Source organism: Pseudophryne corroboree, chromosome 4 (assembly GCF_028390025.1).
Source record: "Pseudophryne corroboree isolate aPseCor3 chromosome 4, aPseCor3.hap2, whole genome shotgun sequence".
In the NCBI taxonomy this organism is placed as follows: domain Eukaryota; kingdom Metazoa; phylum Chordata; class Amphibia; order Anura; family Myobatrachidae; genus Pseudophryne; species Pseudophryne corroboree.
Genome location: NC_086447.1, coordinates 504,359,752 through 504,375,776, shown reverse-complemented (window position 1 = coordinate 504,375,776; position 16,025 = coordinate 504,359,752). Strand labels below are relative to the sequence as shown.

At 45.3% G+C, this 16,025-nt stretch overlaps 1 protein-coding gene across 1 annotated transcript in view; it reads left to right on the top strand.

Annotated features, from left to right (window-relative positions):
* Positions 1-2,603: 2,603 nt before the first annotated feature.
* Positions 2,604-16,025, top strand: part of LOC134909859 (amine sulfotransferase-like) — a 190,499-nt gene continuing 177,077 nt past the window's right edge. Inside the window, exon 1 of the mRNA XM_063917189.1 lies at positions 2,604-2,703. The gene's annotated coding sequence lies outside the window, so the exon portion shown is untranslated. The remainder of the gene's footprint in view (positions 2,704-16,025) is intronic.

Here is a 16,025-nt window from a genome sequence, read left to right as displayed (position 1 = left end):
ATTGAAATCTGAATGCTTCCCTTTCTCCTCATGATGATATTTAAATACCAAACCACCAATGAAAATGCCAGGCGCCCAGCTGGATCCTATACATCATTCCACACTACCAGTTCCATGATCCCCTGCTAAAAGCGTCCATAGCAACTCCAATCCCAATCTAAAGAAAAAGGGTGGGCGGGTTCGTTACCATGACGACCCGCTCATCCGTGCAGGTTCCTCTCCAGCGCTGCACAGCACGACGTCACCTCCGGTCTTGTTGCTATGGGAACTGGTGTCTCCGACGCTCCGGACTTCAGCGCCGTGTAGCGCGTCGTTACGAGATCCTCTGTCCAAATATCACACCCGCTACCCGACGTCCATTCCAAACGGTTGTTCAGGCGCTCAAAATTCATAAATCAACTGCATTTCCTTTTTCGCTAGTTGACTTAAAACACCTGAGAAACATAAGGAAAAGTTTGAACACGCATGCTTTATCTGAACACTTCAGGACTGTACACCATAGCAGTACTTCAGCTATTAGACGTTTTTGTGGGATAAAGCATGTGAAAGGTAACTGGAGATGCAAGGATGTTTCAAGTCAACTAGCGGAAAAGGAAATGCAGTTGATTTATGAATTTGGCACTCTGAAGCCTGGAGGGATTAACTCCGACTTCGAGGTCAAGTGGTTTCTTTAGGGTTATCCTAGGTTCCATTCAGCTTAATTCGGAAACTTTTTCAGTATAAAAACACTTTTTTAATCCCCTAACTAGATTAGTCACTTGGGTGTTTTTAAATTATTTTTATTTTATTCACCCTATAAATGGTGTTTTTAAATGAGGTTTTTATATTTGCATTATTATTGTCTATTTATTGTTATTTTTTTGCATTATTTCATTACATTTTAGGAGACATGGACATTGGAATAATGTATTCACTCTTTATATGATGTCACAGGAAGTGACTTTATGACCTGACTGAGGTGGTATCCTATTTTAATATAAGTGACAGACAAAAAGACCACGAATTTTGAGCGCCTGAACAACCGTTTGGAATGGACGTCGGGTAGCGGGTGTGATATTTGGACAGAGGGTCTCGTAACGACGCGCTACACATGGCGCTGAAGTCCGGAGCATTGGAGACACCAGTTCCCATAGAAACAGGACCGGAGGTGACGTCGCGCCATGCAGCGCTGGAGGGGAACCTGCACGGATGAGCGGGTCGTCATGGTAACGAACCCGCCCACCCTTTTTCTTTAGATTGGGATTGGAGTTGCTATGGACGCTTTTAGCAGAGGATCATGGAACTGGTAGTGTGGAATGATGTATAGGATCCAGCTGGGTGCCTGGCATTTTCATTGGTGGTTTGGTATTTAAATATCAGCATGAGGAGAAAGGGAAGCATTCAGATTTCAATACCTTGACAAAGACCCCAGCTAGGGGTAGAAACGCGTAGGTTGTTTCCTGACAAGCCTGGGGACGGACATAAGGACCAGTATCCAGTAAGAACTTATGCCTGCATGGTGGGACTATCCGGAAATCCCTTATTACATCTTCCATGCGCTTTCAGAACTGTCTAATCACAGTTCTGAATTATCTGGTAATTAGCCTGTCCTCACATTGCTTGAAGGGATTTGTGCAATATCTGACTGTACTTATATTTTATTAATTGTGTGTTATATATGTTTTACTATTAAAACAGTACTTCACTATATACACCTTTTTCATTTATATGGTACTCGATTGTGAGTAACGGAATCTTGTGGAACAACAAGTATCAGCAGAAGTTAAGAATGCGCTAGTTAAGTCTCAGTTTCCATTTTTTCTTGTTGTGCACTTTATTGGTGGAGGGTGAAGGAAACCTCCAGGAATCTTTGAGACTATACCAGCTGCTTTATTGCGCACAAAGTTTTCCTATATTTCTGTATTGTGTAGTAACCATCACCATCATCTGACCAAGAAAACACTGCTAAAGATCAGCTAACGGGTCAGTGAGTGCTATACCATGACACACTGTTTTATTGCCATTTTAATCATGTTGACATTTCATTAGTGCCAACATGATGAATGTTGACATGGTCAATGTCGACATCCCAAGCACGTTTCTACATAGTCCACAGCACCATTGACAGAACCTGACAAGCCCTTGCTAAACTTATTTAGCTTATGTCTGAATGTCCTCCTACCACCAAGTTATCCTCCTTCAGCTACAAGTGTAGATGTGTCTGAGTAATATATGACTCAGCATCATCAGTAGTGAAGTACACTTAGCCCTGGGAGATGTGCAGTGTGGAAACACACCAGAGACATCCACAGATACACCAGCACCAGAGTCACACTGTTTTCCATGGTATAGGTGCAGCAGTCTCTTACTGCATTGATATTGTTTATAATTTAAGTATCATATCAAGAGACATTTCACTTTAGTAGGTATAAGGGTGTTTTTTTATATGAATCTATTGTTATATTAATTTATAAAATGTGTGTATAGAACTTTGTGTCATTCAGTCAATGCCAGATCATTGTCCCTAGTATTAATGATCCTGTCCTAGTCTGAACTCTTGGTGCTGCCAATAGCTTTTTTTCTTGGCATCTGCTTGTTATTAATACCATCCATTATTTCAACAGAGAATATTCTACACAGCATCCAGTCTTCAGAGTCCATAGGAATCGCAGATCTTTCATTGCATCCTACAAGACAAGAGATTGTTACACTCTGTTCTGTACAGTAAGTACAATGATTGTTACTGTTTTCTAAAGGAGCACATACTACTGGTGCTATATGTGTGAGCCAGTGGTAGCTCGGATATTGAATGAATGCTTCACATGTAATAAATGATTATGATACGGAGGCTAAAATTGTAAATGACACTGTTTGTTCCATGGCCTGGTAGGTATTGTTATGGTTCTATATGTAGTCCATATTCTTCCATATTCAGTAGATTGCCAATGTTGCACCTGTAAAAGGATCAGATACATTGTAACACCATCATCATCATCTTCATTAAGCTCTATTTTTTGTACTAATACTATGTAAACCAAATAATATCTACAGTAGTTTATAATTGTTGGAATTTAAGGGGTGACAGATCAATAGAGCCATATTTGTTGTATAAGCTGTGACTCATGTTCAAACACATGGTGTACACTCTGTAGTATATAGGGATATTAATGACAGAGATATTAATTCTGGTCACCAACCCAAAATCAAATAGCTCACAATTATTTTAGTTTGAATTTATTTTCATTTTCTTTGTGTAATAACTAATAGTGTTCCCAAGACCAGTTACGGCATTAGACAGCTACAAGTAGAATCAGTAATATGAGACCAAAGCCAGATTAACAAACACATACTTGGCTACATCACAACATTAAAAGAAAAAAATAGGAAAGAAAGACTCGTTGTTGGGACACTCTTAATACAGTAATGAAAAAGATTTTAAAATTACTTTTTAATCAATTACTAAAAAGACAGTAAGGTTACAAACATAAATTTACAAGGATAAAGCTGCTCAGTAAAGATTAGAACAAGGTGAGCACCTCCAATGGACCCTCTAAGGGGGTAGCATGTAGTTTTGAGGTGTTCAGAATGTAATACAGATGAAGAAAGTAAGGTGACAATATTAGGTTATGATAATGTGGCACTTTTATTTGGGTATCCATTAGTGATGAGCGGGTTCGGTTTCTCGGAAACCGAACCCCCCCAAACTTCACGCTTTTTACACGGGTCCGAGGCAGACTCGGATCTTCCCGCCTTGCTCGGCTAACCCGAGCGCGCCCGAACGTCATCATCCCGCTGTCGGATTCTCGCGAGGCTCGTATTCTATCGCGAGACTCGGATTCTATATAAGGAGCCGCACGTCGCCGCCATTTTCACACGTGCATTGAGATTGATAGGGAGAGGACGTGGCTGGCGTCCTCTCCGTTTAGATAGAGAGTGAGACACTTGATTTACTGGAGCATTAGGAGTACTCAGAGAGTGCAGAGTTTTGCTCATAGTTATACTAGTGACCACCAGTTTTATTTATTATTTAATATAATCCGTTCTCTGCCTGAAAAAAAACGATACACAGTCACATACCATATCTGTGCTCAGCCTCAGTGTGCTGCATGATAATATCATCTATGTATATCTGACTGTGCTGAGTAGTGCTCACTGCTCACACAGCTTAATTGTGGGGGAGACTGGGGAGCAGTTATAGCAGGAGTACATATTTAACAGTGCACACTTTTGCTGCCAGAGTGCCAGTGTGACTGACCAGCAGTGACCACCAGTATATTGTCTGCCTGAAAAAGTTAAACACTCGTGTGGTGTTTTTTTTTTTTTTTATTCTATAAACGCATTCTGCTGACAGTGTCCAGCAGGTCCGTCATTCATTATATTTCTATCTTCTTCATACTAGTAGTTTAGGAGTCTGCAGTGCTGACAGTGTCCAGCAGGTCCGTCATTATATAATATATACCTGTCCTGCAGTAGTGATATATATATATTTTTTATATCATTATCATCCAGTCTATACTAGCAGATGCAGTACGGTAGTCCACGGCTGTAGCTACCTCTGTGTCGGCAGTCGCTCGTCCATAATTGTATACCTACCTGTGGTGGGTTTTTTTTTTCTATCTTCTTCATACTAGTAGTTTAGGAGTCTGCAGTGCTGACAGTGTCCAGCAGGTCTGTCATTATATAATATATACCTGTCCTGCAGTAGTGATATATATATATATATTTTTTATATCATTATCATCCAGTCTATACTAGCAGACGCAGTACGGTAGTCCACGGCTGTAGCTATCTCTGTGTCGGCACTGGCAGTCGCTCGTCCATAATTGTATACCTACCTGTGGTGGGTTTTTTTTTTCTATCTTCTTCATACTAGTAGTTTAGGAGACTGCAGTGCAGACAGTGTCCAGCAGGTCCGTCATTATACAATATATACCTGTCCTGCAGTAGTGATATATATATATATATATATATATATATTTTTTTTATATCATTATCATCCAGTCTATACTAGCAGACGCAGTACGGTAGTCCACGGCTGTAGCTACCTCTGTGTCGGCAGTCGCTCATCCACAATTGTATACCTACCTGTGGTGGTTTTTTTTTTTTTCTATCTTCTTCATACTAGTAGTTTAGGAGTCTGCAGTGCAGACAGTGTCCAGCAGGTCCGTCACTATACAATATATACCTGTCCTGCAGTAGTGATATATATATATTTTTATATCATTATCATCCAGTCTACACTAGCAGACGCAGTACGGTAGTCCACGGCTGTAGCTACCTCTGTGTCGGCAGTCGCTCGTCATCCATAAGTATACTAGTATCCATCCATCTCCATTGTTTACCTGAGGTGCCTTTTAGTTGTGCCTATTAAAATATGGAGAACAAAAATGTTGAGGTTCCAAAAATAGGGAAAGATCAAGATCCACTTCCACCTCGTGCTGAAGCTGCTGCCACTAGTCATGGCCGAGACGATGAAATGCCATCAACGTCGTCTGCCAAGGCCGATGCCCAATGTCATAGTACAGAGCATGTAAAATCCAAAACACCAAATATCAGTAAAAAAAGGACTCAAAAATCTAAAATAAAATCGTCGGAGGAGAAGCGTAAACTTGCCAATATGCCTTTTACCACACGGAGTGGCAAGGAACGGCTGAGGCCCTGGCCTATGTTCATGGCTAGTGGTTCAGCTTCACATGAGGATGGAAGCACTCAGCCTCTCGCTAGAAAAATGAAAAGACTTAAGCTGGCAAAAGCACAGCAAAGAACTGTGCGTTCTTCGAAATCACAAATCCACAAGGAGAGTCCAATTGTGTCGGTTGCGATGCCTGACCTTCATAACACTGGACGTGAAGAGCATGCGCCTTCCACCATTTGCACGCCCCCTGCAAGTGCTGGAAGGAGCACCCGCAGTCCAGTTCCTGATAGTCAGATTGAAGATGTCAGTGTTGAAGTACACCAGGATGAGGAGGATATGGGTGTTGCTGGCGCTGGGGAGGAAATTGACCAGGAGGATTCTGATGGTGAGGTGGTTTGTTTAAGTCAGGTACCCGGGGAGACACCTGTTGTCCGTGGGAGGAATATGGCCATTGACATGCCTGGTGAAAATACAAAAAAAATCAGCTTTTCAGTGTGGAAGTATTTCAACAGAAATGCGGACAACATTTGTCAAGCCGTGTGTTGCCTTTGTCAAGCTGTAATAAGTAGGGGTAAGGACGTTAACCACCTCGGAACATCCTCCCTTATACGTCACCTGCAGCGCATTCATCATAAGTCAGTGACAAGTTCAAAAACTTTGGGTGACAGCGGAAGCAGTCCACTGACCAGTAAATCCCTTCCTCTTGTAACCAAGCTCACGCAAACCACCCCACCAACTCCCTCAGTGTCAATTTCCTCCTTCCCCAGGAATGCCAATAGTCCTGCAGGCCATGTCACTGGCAATTCTGACGAGTCCTCTCCTGCCTGGGATTCCTCCGATGCATCCTTGCGTGTAACGCCTACTGCTGCTGGCGCTGCTGTTGTTGCTGCTGGAAGTCGATCGTCATCCCAGAGGGGAAGTCGTAAGACCACTTTTACTACTTCCACCAAGCAATTGACTGTCCAACAGTCCTTTGCGAGGAAGATGAAATATCACAGCAGTCATCCTGCTGCAAAGCGGATAACTGAGGCCTTGGCATCCTGGGCGGTGAGAAATGTGGTTCCGGTATCCATCATTACTGCAGAGCCAACTAGAGACTTGTTGGAGGTACTGTGTCCCCGGTACCAAATACCATCTAGGTTCCATTTCTCTAGGCAGGCGATACCGAAAATGTACACAGACCTCAGAAAAAGACTCACCAGTGTCCTAAAAAATGCAGTTGTACCCAATGTCCACTTAACCACGGACATGTGGACAAGTGGAGCAGGGCAGACTCAGGACTATATGACTGTGACAGCCCACTGGGTAGATGTATTGACTCCCGCCGCAAGAACAGCAGCGGCGGCACCAGTAGCAGCATCTCGCAAACGCCAACTCTTTCCTAGGCAGGCTACGCTTTGTATCACCGCTTTCCAGAATACGCACACAGCTGAAAACCTCTTACGGCAACTGAGGAAGATCATCGCAGAATGGCTTACCCCAATTGGACTCTCCTGTGGATTTGTGGCATCGGACAACGCCAGCAATATTGTGTGTGCATTAAATCTGGGCAAATTCCAGCACGCCCCATGTTTTGCACTTACCTTGAATTTGGTGGTGCAGAATTATTTAAAAAACGAGAGGGGCGTGCAAGAGATGCTGTCGGTGGCCAGAAGAATTGCGGCACACTTTCGGCGTACAGGCACCACGTACAGAAGACTGGAGCACCACCAAAAATGCCTGAACCTGCCCTGCCATCATCTGAAGCAAGAAGTGGTAACGAGGTAGAATTCAACCCTCTATATATGCTTCAGAGGTTGGAGGAGCAGCAAAAGGCCATTCAAGCCTATACAACTGAGCACGATATAGGAGGTGGAATGCACCTGTCTCAAGCGCAGTGGAGAATGATTTCAACGTTGTGCAAGGTTCTGCAACCTTTTGAACTTGCCACACGTGAAGTCAGTTTAGACACTGCCAGCCTGAGTCAGGTCATTCCCCTCATCAGGCTTTTGCAGAAGAAGCTGGAGACATTGAAGGAGGAGCTAACACAGAGCGATTCCGCTAGGCATGTGGGACTTGTGGATGGAGCCCTTAATTCGCTTAACAAGGATTCACGGGTGGTCAATCTGTTGAAATCAGAGCACTACATTTTGGCCACCGTGCTCGATCCTAGATTTAAAACCTACCTTGGATCTCTCTTTCCGGCAGACACAAGTCTGCTGGGGTTCAAAGAACTGCTGGTGAGAAAATTGTCAAGTCAAGCGGAACGCGACCTGTCAACATCTCCTCCTTCACATTCTCCCGCAACTGGGGGTGCGAGGAAAAGGCTCAGAATTCCGAGCCCACCCGCTGGCGGTGATGCAGGGCAGTCTGGTGCGACTGCTGATGCTGACATCTGGTCCGGACTGAAGGACCTGACAACGATTACGGACATGTCGTCTACTGTCACTGCATATGATTCTCTCCCCATTGAAAGAATGGTGGAGGATTATATGCGTGACCGCATCCAAGTAGGCACGTCAGACAGTCCTTACTTATACTGGCAGGAAAAAGAGGCAATTTGGAGGCCCTTGCACAAACTGGCTTTATTCTACCTAAGTTGCCCTCCCACAAGTGTGTACTCCGAAAGAGTGTTTAGTGCCGCCGCTCACCTTGTCAGCAATCGGCGTACGAGGTTACATCCAGAAAATGTGGAGAAGATGATGTTCATTAAAATGAATTATAATCAATTCCTCCGTGGAGACATTCACCAGCAGCAATTGCCTCCACAAAGTACACAGGGAGCTGAGATGGTGGATTCCAGTGGGGACGAATTGATAATCTGTGAGGAGGGGGATGTACACGGTGATATATCGGAGGATGATGATGAGGTGGACATCTTGCCTCTGTAGAGCCAGTTTGTGCAAGGAGAGATTAATTGCTTCTTTTTTGGTGGGGGTCCAAACCAACCCGTCATTTCAGTCACAGTCGTGTGGCAGACCCTGTCACTGAAATGATGGGTTGGTTAAAGTGTGCATGTCCTGTTTATACAACATAAGGGTGGGTGGGAGGGCCCAAGGACAATTCCATCTTGCACCTCTTTTTTCTTTCATTTTTCTTTGCGTCATGTGCTGTTTGGGGAGTAGTTTTTGGAAGGGCCATCCTGCGTGACACTGCAGTGCCACTCCTAGATGGGCCAGGTGTTTGTGTCGGCCACTTGGGTCGCTTATCTTAGTCACACAGCTACCTCATTGCGCCTCTTTTTTTCTTTGCGTCATGTGCTGTTTGGGGGGTGTTTTTTGGAAGGGCCATCCTGCGTGACACTGCAGTGCCACTCCTAGATGGGCCAGGTGTTTGTGTCGGCCACTAGGGTCGCTTAGCTTACTCACACAGCTACCTCATTGCGCCTCTTTTTTTTCTTCTTTGCGTCATGTGCTGTTTGGGGGGTGTTTTTTGGAAGGGCCATCCTGCGTGACACTGCAGTGCCACTCCTAGATGGGCCCGGTGTTTGTGTCGGCCACTTGGGTCGCTGAGCTAAGTCATCCAGCGACCTCGGTGCAAATTTTAGGACTAAAAATAATATTGTGAGGTGTGAGGTGTTCAGAATAGACTGAAAATGAGTGGAAATTATGGTTATTGAGGTTAATAATACTTTGGGATTAAAATGACCCCCAAATTCTATGATTTAAGCTGTTTTTTAGGGTTTTTTGAAAAAAACACCCGAATCCAAAACACACCCGAATCCGACAAAAAAAATTTGGTGAGGTTTTGCCAAAACGCGTTCGAACCCAAAACACGGCCGCGGAACCGAACCCAAAACCAAAACACAAAACCCGAAAAATTTCCAGTGCTCATCACTAGTATCAATATCGGTTTCTTAATTGTGCCAATAGATAATCACTCCTGGTTGTAAACAAAGACTTAATGTTCTGTCAAAAGAAATGGCTTGATTGTCTGCATGGGGGACGGGATAGATACCTATTGATGGAATTGTAGGTAATAAGTGAGTGGTCTGTAAATAGAGAAGGTAAGGTAAAATGTGCAGGGCTACCTTCTAGTTCAGAGGATAAAGTATAAGCTCAGGTTGAGGGTTTCTCCACTACTTCTGCTCTCTGTGTCAAAATGATATAATTGCTGCACCTGGTATTCCTAGATGGTCTTCCATCCAAGTACTGACCATGAATTTCACTGCTTAGCTTCCAAAATCAGATGAGATAGGGCATAGCCAGTAAAGTATGGCAGTACTGATTATAATGTCATCCAGGGTGCCAGTTACTAATCCCTGCAATGCAAATGTAACATGGATTCTTAGCACACAATACCTGGAAAGCAGAAGTACACCCCACTGCTCATTAGTTGTTATCCACACTCTCTCATCTGTGACATCATAATCAGTACTGCCATACTTCACTGGCTACTTGATAGGGGTGTGGCCATGCAATAGTTGACCCAATTTAAATTATGCCACACAGCAGTGCAACCTTATTCACTTTGCATCACAAAGTGGTGTCAATAATTCACATTAATCCACAACATATTGCTACTTATTCACATTACACCACACAGTAGTGCTTTCTCTGGTGGGGGTATACCTTTAGGGGAGCAGTACATGATCCATCTATGGTGCAAACTCTGTTTCAATCAGGAAGGACACTTGAACAAGCTGCTATGATTGTCTTGAATTTTCGTTAGTCATTAGTAGATTTTTCTACAAATAAATTTCCACATAGACTTCCTGTTTGTTTTTTTACTGTGGATACTTATCAAGTGTGGACAAGTCATTTTGTTATGCTTGGTATGTTTTTTATTTACACAGTTTTCTGTTTTTGTATAAACAAAAAAAATAGATTTTCCATGAAAAATAATTTGTTCACTGGATTATGGAAATTGCCGGTCTGACTGTGACAAAACATCTTCTATATGATCAATTAAATTTCTCTTACTAAAGATACAGTGAGCAGGGCAGGGGCGTAACTAGAATGTCATGGGCCCCATAGCAAGATCTTGAAAGCCCCCCCCCCCCACTGTTGTCACTACAATGCCACTTAGAGAAGCATGAGAGAGAGTGAGGGGAGTGAGAGAGAGACAAAAAGGTTGTCAGGGAGATGGTGAAAGAGAGAGAGGAGTGAGAAAGATTGGAAGAGAGAGTGTTTCATGTAAAAATCGAGATTTATGGTAAGAATTTACCGTTGTTAAATCTCTTTCTGCGAGAGAGTGTTTCATGTAAAAAGAGGGAATTAAAGAAGGGGAGGAGCGGGAGAAAGGGTGTCAGGGAGAAAGAGAGAGATAGCAATGAGAGGGGATAGAGAGAGAGGGGGCATCAGGAAGAGAGAGAAGGGGAGGAGAAAAAGAGAGGTTGTATGGGAGAGGGAGAGAGGGGTGACAGAGAGAGAGAGATACAGTGTCAGGGAGAGAGTGTCACAGAGAAAGCGATAGCGTCAAAGAGAGAGAGCATCAGGAAAAGAGAGACTGTCAGGGAAATTGAAAGAGACAATGTCAGGGGAAGAGAGAGAGAAAGAAACAGTGTCAAAGAGAGAGGAAGAGATAGTGTCAGAGAGAGAGAGCATCATGGAGAGAAAGGGAGAGACAGTGTCAGGGAAAGAGGTAGAGAGACAGTGTCAAGGAGAGAGTGTCAGGGCGAGAGAGGGAGAGACAGTTTCAGGGAGAGAGACAGTGTCAAGGAGGGAGGACGAGAGAGCCAGTGTCAAGGAAGGAGGGCGAGAGAAAGAAACAGTGTCAGGGGAAAGAGAGAGAGAAAGTCAGGTTGAAAGAAAGAGAGAGGGACAGTATAAAGGATAGAGTGTGTCAGGGAGAAAAGAGGAAGAGAGAGAAAGTGTCAGGGAAAGACAGTGTCAGGTTGAGAGAAGGAGAAACAGTGTCGAGAGAGAGAATATCAAGGATAGAGGCAGAGATAGAGACAGTGTCAGGAAGATAGTGAGGAAGAGAGAGACAGTGTCAGGGAGAGAGAGTTAAGAGAGAGGCAGTGTCTGTGTCAGGAAGAGAGTGGGGGAGATAGTGACAGTGGGCCTAATTCAGACCTGATCGTAGCAGCAAATTTGTAAGCAGATGGGCAAAACCATGTGCACTGTAGGGTGGGGGGGGGGAGCAGATATAACATGTGCAGAGAGATTAAGATTTGGGGGGGTTATAGTGTTTCTGTGCAGGGGAAATACTGGCTGCTTTATTTTTACACTGCAATTTAGATTTCAGTTTGAACACACCCCACCCAAACCCAACTCTCTCTGCACATGTTATATCTGCCTCACCCCTGCAGTGCTCATGGTTTTGCCCATCTGCTAACAAATTTGCTGCTATGATCAGGTCTGAAGTAGGCCCAATGTCAGGGAGAGAGAGAGAGATAAGCAACAGAGAGAGGTTCAGGGGGGAGGGGGAGGAGAGGGAACAAGCAAATAGATACTACTGCACCTCAGTGTAGCGGTGAGCCCAGGTGTCTGATGGGGGCGTGCACTTCACGGCATTAGGCCCCGACGCCTAAACACCCTCGAATCGCAGCACCTCACTGCTCTGATGCTGGGAGCTATCCAATCTGTCCCAGTGTTTGCTGCCGTGTGGATACTTGTCAAGTGTGCCCAAGTCATTTTGTTATGCTTGGTATGTTTTTTATTTAAACAGTTTTCTGTTTTTGTTTAAACAAAAAAAAATTATTTTCCATGAAAAATAATTTGTTCACTGGATTATGGAAATTGCCGGTCTGACTGTGACAAAACATCTTCTATATGATCAGTTTAATTTCTGTTACTAAAGCTAATTTACAGTGAGCAGGGCAGGGACGTAACTAGAATATCATGGGCCCCATAGCAAGATCTTGAAAGGGCCCCCCAGTGTTGTCACTACAATGCCACTTAGAGTAGCAGGAGAGAGAGTGAGGGGAGGAAGAGAGAGACAAAAAGGTTGTCAGGGAGATGGTGAAAGAGAGAGAGGAGCAAGAAAGAAAGGAAGAGAGATTGTTTCATGTAAAAATCGAGATTTATGGTAAGAACTTACCGTTTTTAAATCTCTTTCTGCGAGGTACACTGGGCTCCACAGGGAATAACATCGGGGTGTAGAGTAGGATCTTGATCCGAGGCACCAACAGGCTCAAAGCTTTGACTGTTTCCAAGATGCATAGCGCCGCCTCCGTGCACAGGAGCTCAGTTTTTGTTAACCAGTCCAATGTAGTAGCAGGTAAAAGAGACTACAATCGTTCGTAGCCACATACACCCCACACTCACGACAGGAGTGGGTGTCAGCTGCTAATGCCATACCAACCCAAAGAAGCTAAGTGTGTCAGAGTGGGCGCCCTGTGGAGCACAGTGTACCTCGCAGAAAGAGATTTAACAATGGTAAATTCTTACCATAAATCTTGTCTTCTGCTGCGGGGTACACTGGGCTCCACAGGGAATAACATCAGGGATGTCCTAAAGCAGTTCCTTATGGGAGGGGACACACTGTAGCGGACACAAGAACCCGGCGTCCAAAGGAAGCATCCTGGGAGGCCGAAGTATCGAAGGCATGGAACCACTGGCATTTCTATAATGTGTGCAGTGTGTGCGGTGCACATGGGCCCCTGAGTCCAGAGGGGCCCCCACCGCACACGCTGCACCCATTTTCTGAATACTCACCCCTCCGGAGTCCCGCAGCGACGTCCACAGTGGTGTTAAAACTCCAAGAAAAGGGCCCAGAGGCCAATTTCACGGAGTTCTGCGCATGCGCAGTAGAGAAATCTCAGGGAAAATGACTGCCGCGCCATTTTCCCGGAGATCTGCGCATGCGCAGTAGAATATGAGCACTCTAGTGCTCAGACTCTCAGCGCTGCCGTCAGAGATGATGGTGCCCGAACGGAGGAGGCTGCACCCGGGCCTAGTCCTCTCTTAAAACGCCCCTGCATAGATCCTAATGAACGTGTTCACTGAGGACCACGTAGTCACCATGTACAATTGTTCAAGGGTCGCACCATGGCGGGCCACCCAAGAAGGTACAGCAGACCGAGTAGAATGGGCCTTAATGGTAGCAAGAGCTGGAAGACCAGCCTGTACATAAGCATGTGCAATCTCCATTCTAATCCATCTGGCCAAGGTCTGCTTATTAGCAGGCCAGCCACGTTTGTGAAAACCAAACAGTACGAAGAGAGATTCAGATTTCCGAATGGAAGCAGTTCTCTTCACATAGATACGGAGAGCTCATACCACATCTAAAGACTGCTCTCCAGAAGAAAACTCCGGAGAATTAAAGGCAGGAACCACAATCTCCTGGTTAAGGTGAAAGTAAGACACCACCTAGGTAACCAGGGCGTGTTCTAAGAACTGCCAGATTACGGTGAAAAATCAGATAGGGGGACTTACAGGATAAGGCACCCAGGTCTGAAACGCATCTAGCAGAGGCAATGGCTAGCAGAAACAAGACCTTAAGGAAAAGCCAATTAAGATCTGCGGATGCAAGAAGTTCAAATGGAAATTCTTGCAAGGCCTCCAAGACCACCAACAAATCTTAAGGGGCCACAGGTGGGACATAAGGAGGCTGAATATGCAACACACCCTGAGTGAAGATATGAACATCAGGCAGAGATGCAATTTTTCTCTGAAACCATACCGACAAGGCAGAAATATGAACCCTGAGGGAGGCTAGACGAAGACCTAAGTCCAGGCCTTGCTGTAGAAAAACCAAAAGTTTGGCTGTACTAAACTTGTAAGCATCATGATTGTTATTTGCACACCAAGCAAAGTAAGAATTCCAGATCCTATGGTAAATCCGAGCAGAAGCCGGCTTACGGGCCTTCAACATAGTTTGAATGACCACCTCCGAAAAACCTTTGGCCCTCAGTACAGAAGCTTTAAGAGCCATGTTATCAAAGCCAATCGGGCCAGATCCTGGTAGACACAAGGGCCCTGAACGAGGAGGTCTGGTCATTGTGGAAGTAGAAGGGGACGCCCTAACGAGAGGCCCAGGAGGTCTGAGAACCAATGCCGTCTGGGCCACGCGGGAGCAATCAGAAGTAGTATGCTGCCTTCTTGTTTGAACTTCCTTATCACTCTGGGCAGTAGAGACACTGGAGGGAACACATATGGCAACCGAAAGTTCCATGGGCTTGCCAGTGCGTCCACGAACGATGTTTAAGGATCCCTTGTTATTGCTCTGAAGACCGCAACCTTGTGGTTTTGTCGAGACGCCATCAGATCTACGTCCGGAGTGCACCACTTGTCCACGAGGAGTTGAAATACTTCTGGATGGAGGCTCCACTCCCCGACATGCACGTCCTGACAACTGAGAAAGTCCGCTTCCCAGTTGAGGACCCCCGGAATGAATACCGCTGATATGGTTGGCAGATGGTGTTCCGCCCATTGAAGAATCCTTGATACTTCCCTAATTGCCATGTAGCTTCGAGTGCCGCCTTGATGATTTATGTACGCCACTGTGGTGGCGTTGTCCGACTGTTCCTGAACAGGTCTGTTCTGAATTAGATGCTGGGCCAGGTTCAGCGTGTTGAAGACCGCCCGCAGCTCCAGAATGTTTATTGGAAGGAGAGATTCCTCCTTGGTCCACCGACCCTAAAGGGAGTGTTGGTCCAACACCATGCCCCAGGCTCTCAGACTGGCATCCATCGTCAGAAGGACCCAGTTGGAGATCCAGAAGGGACGACCCCCGCTCAAACGTCGGTCCTGGAGCCACCAGCTCAGTGACCGACGACAAGGAGAGACAAGGAGACAAGGAGATCATGTGAGACCTGATCCGGTGAGGCAGGCCGTCCTATTTGGCAAGAATCTGTTTCTGCAGAGGGCTTGAATGGAATTGAGCATGTCGAAAGCCGAAAACCATGAGACCTAGCACTTGCATCGCCAAATGTATTGACACTTGCGGACGAGATAGGAAATATTGAATCTGAAGCTTCAGGACCTTCTCCTGAGACAAGAACAACTGCTGGTTGCGGGTGTCCAACAACACTCCCAGGTGCACCATGCTCTGCGCAGTGACCAGGGAAGATTTCTTCCAGTTGATGAGCCACCCGTGGGCTTGCAGAAATTGGATAGTCAGATCCAGATGGCATAGGAGAACTTCTGAGAAATTTGCCAGGATTAACAAGTCGTCCAGATACGGTAGGATCCTGACCCCTTGATGGCGGAGTACAGCCGTCATCATCGCCATGACCTTGGTGAAGACTCGCGGAGCCGTGGTCAAGCCAAAAGGTAATGCCCGAAATTGGTAATGGAGGTTGCCCACAGCAAACCTCAGGTACTGCTGATGTGACATTGCAATAGAAATATGCAGGTAAGCATCCTGTATGTCCAGGGTGCCCATATAATCCCCAGGTTCCAAGGGCAGAACAAAAGAAAGCGAAGAGTTTCCATACAAAACTTGGAAACCCTAACAAATTTGTTCAAGGACTTGAGGTTGAGAATGGGCCGGGACGACCGATTCGGGTTCGGGACTAGTAACAGCAGTGAATAGTACCCCTTGC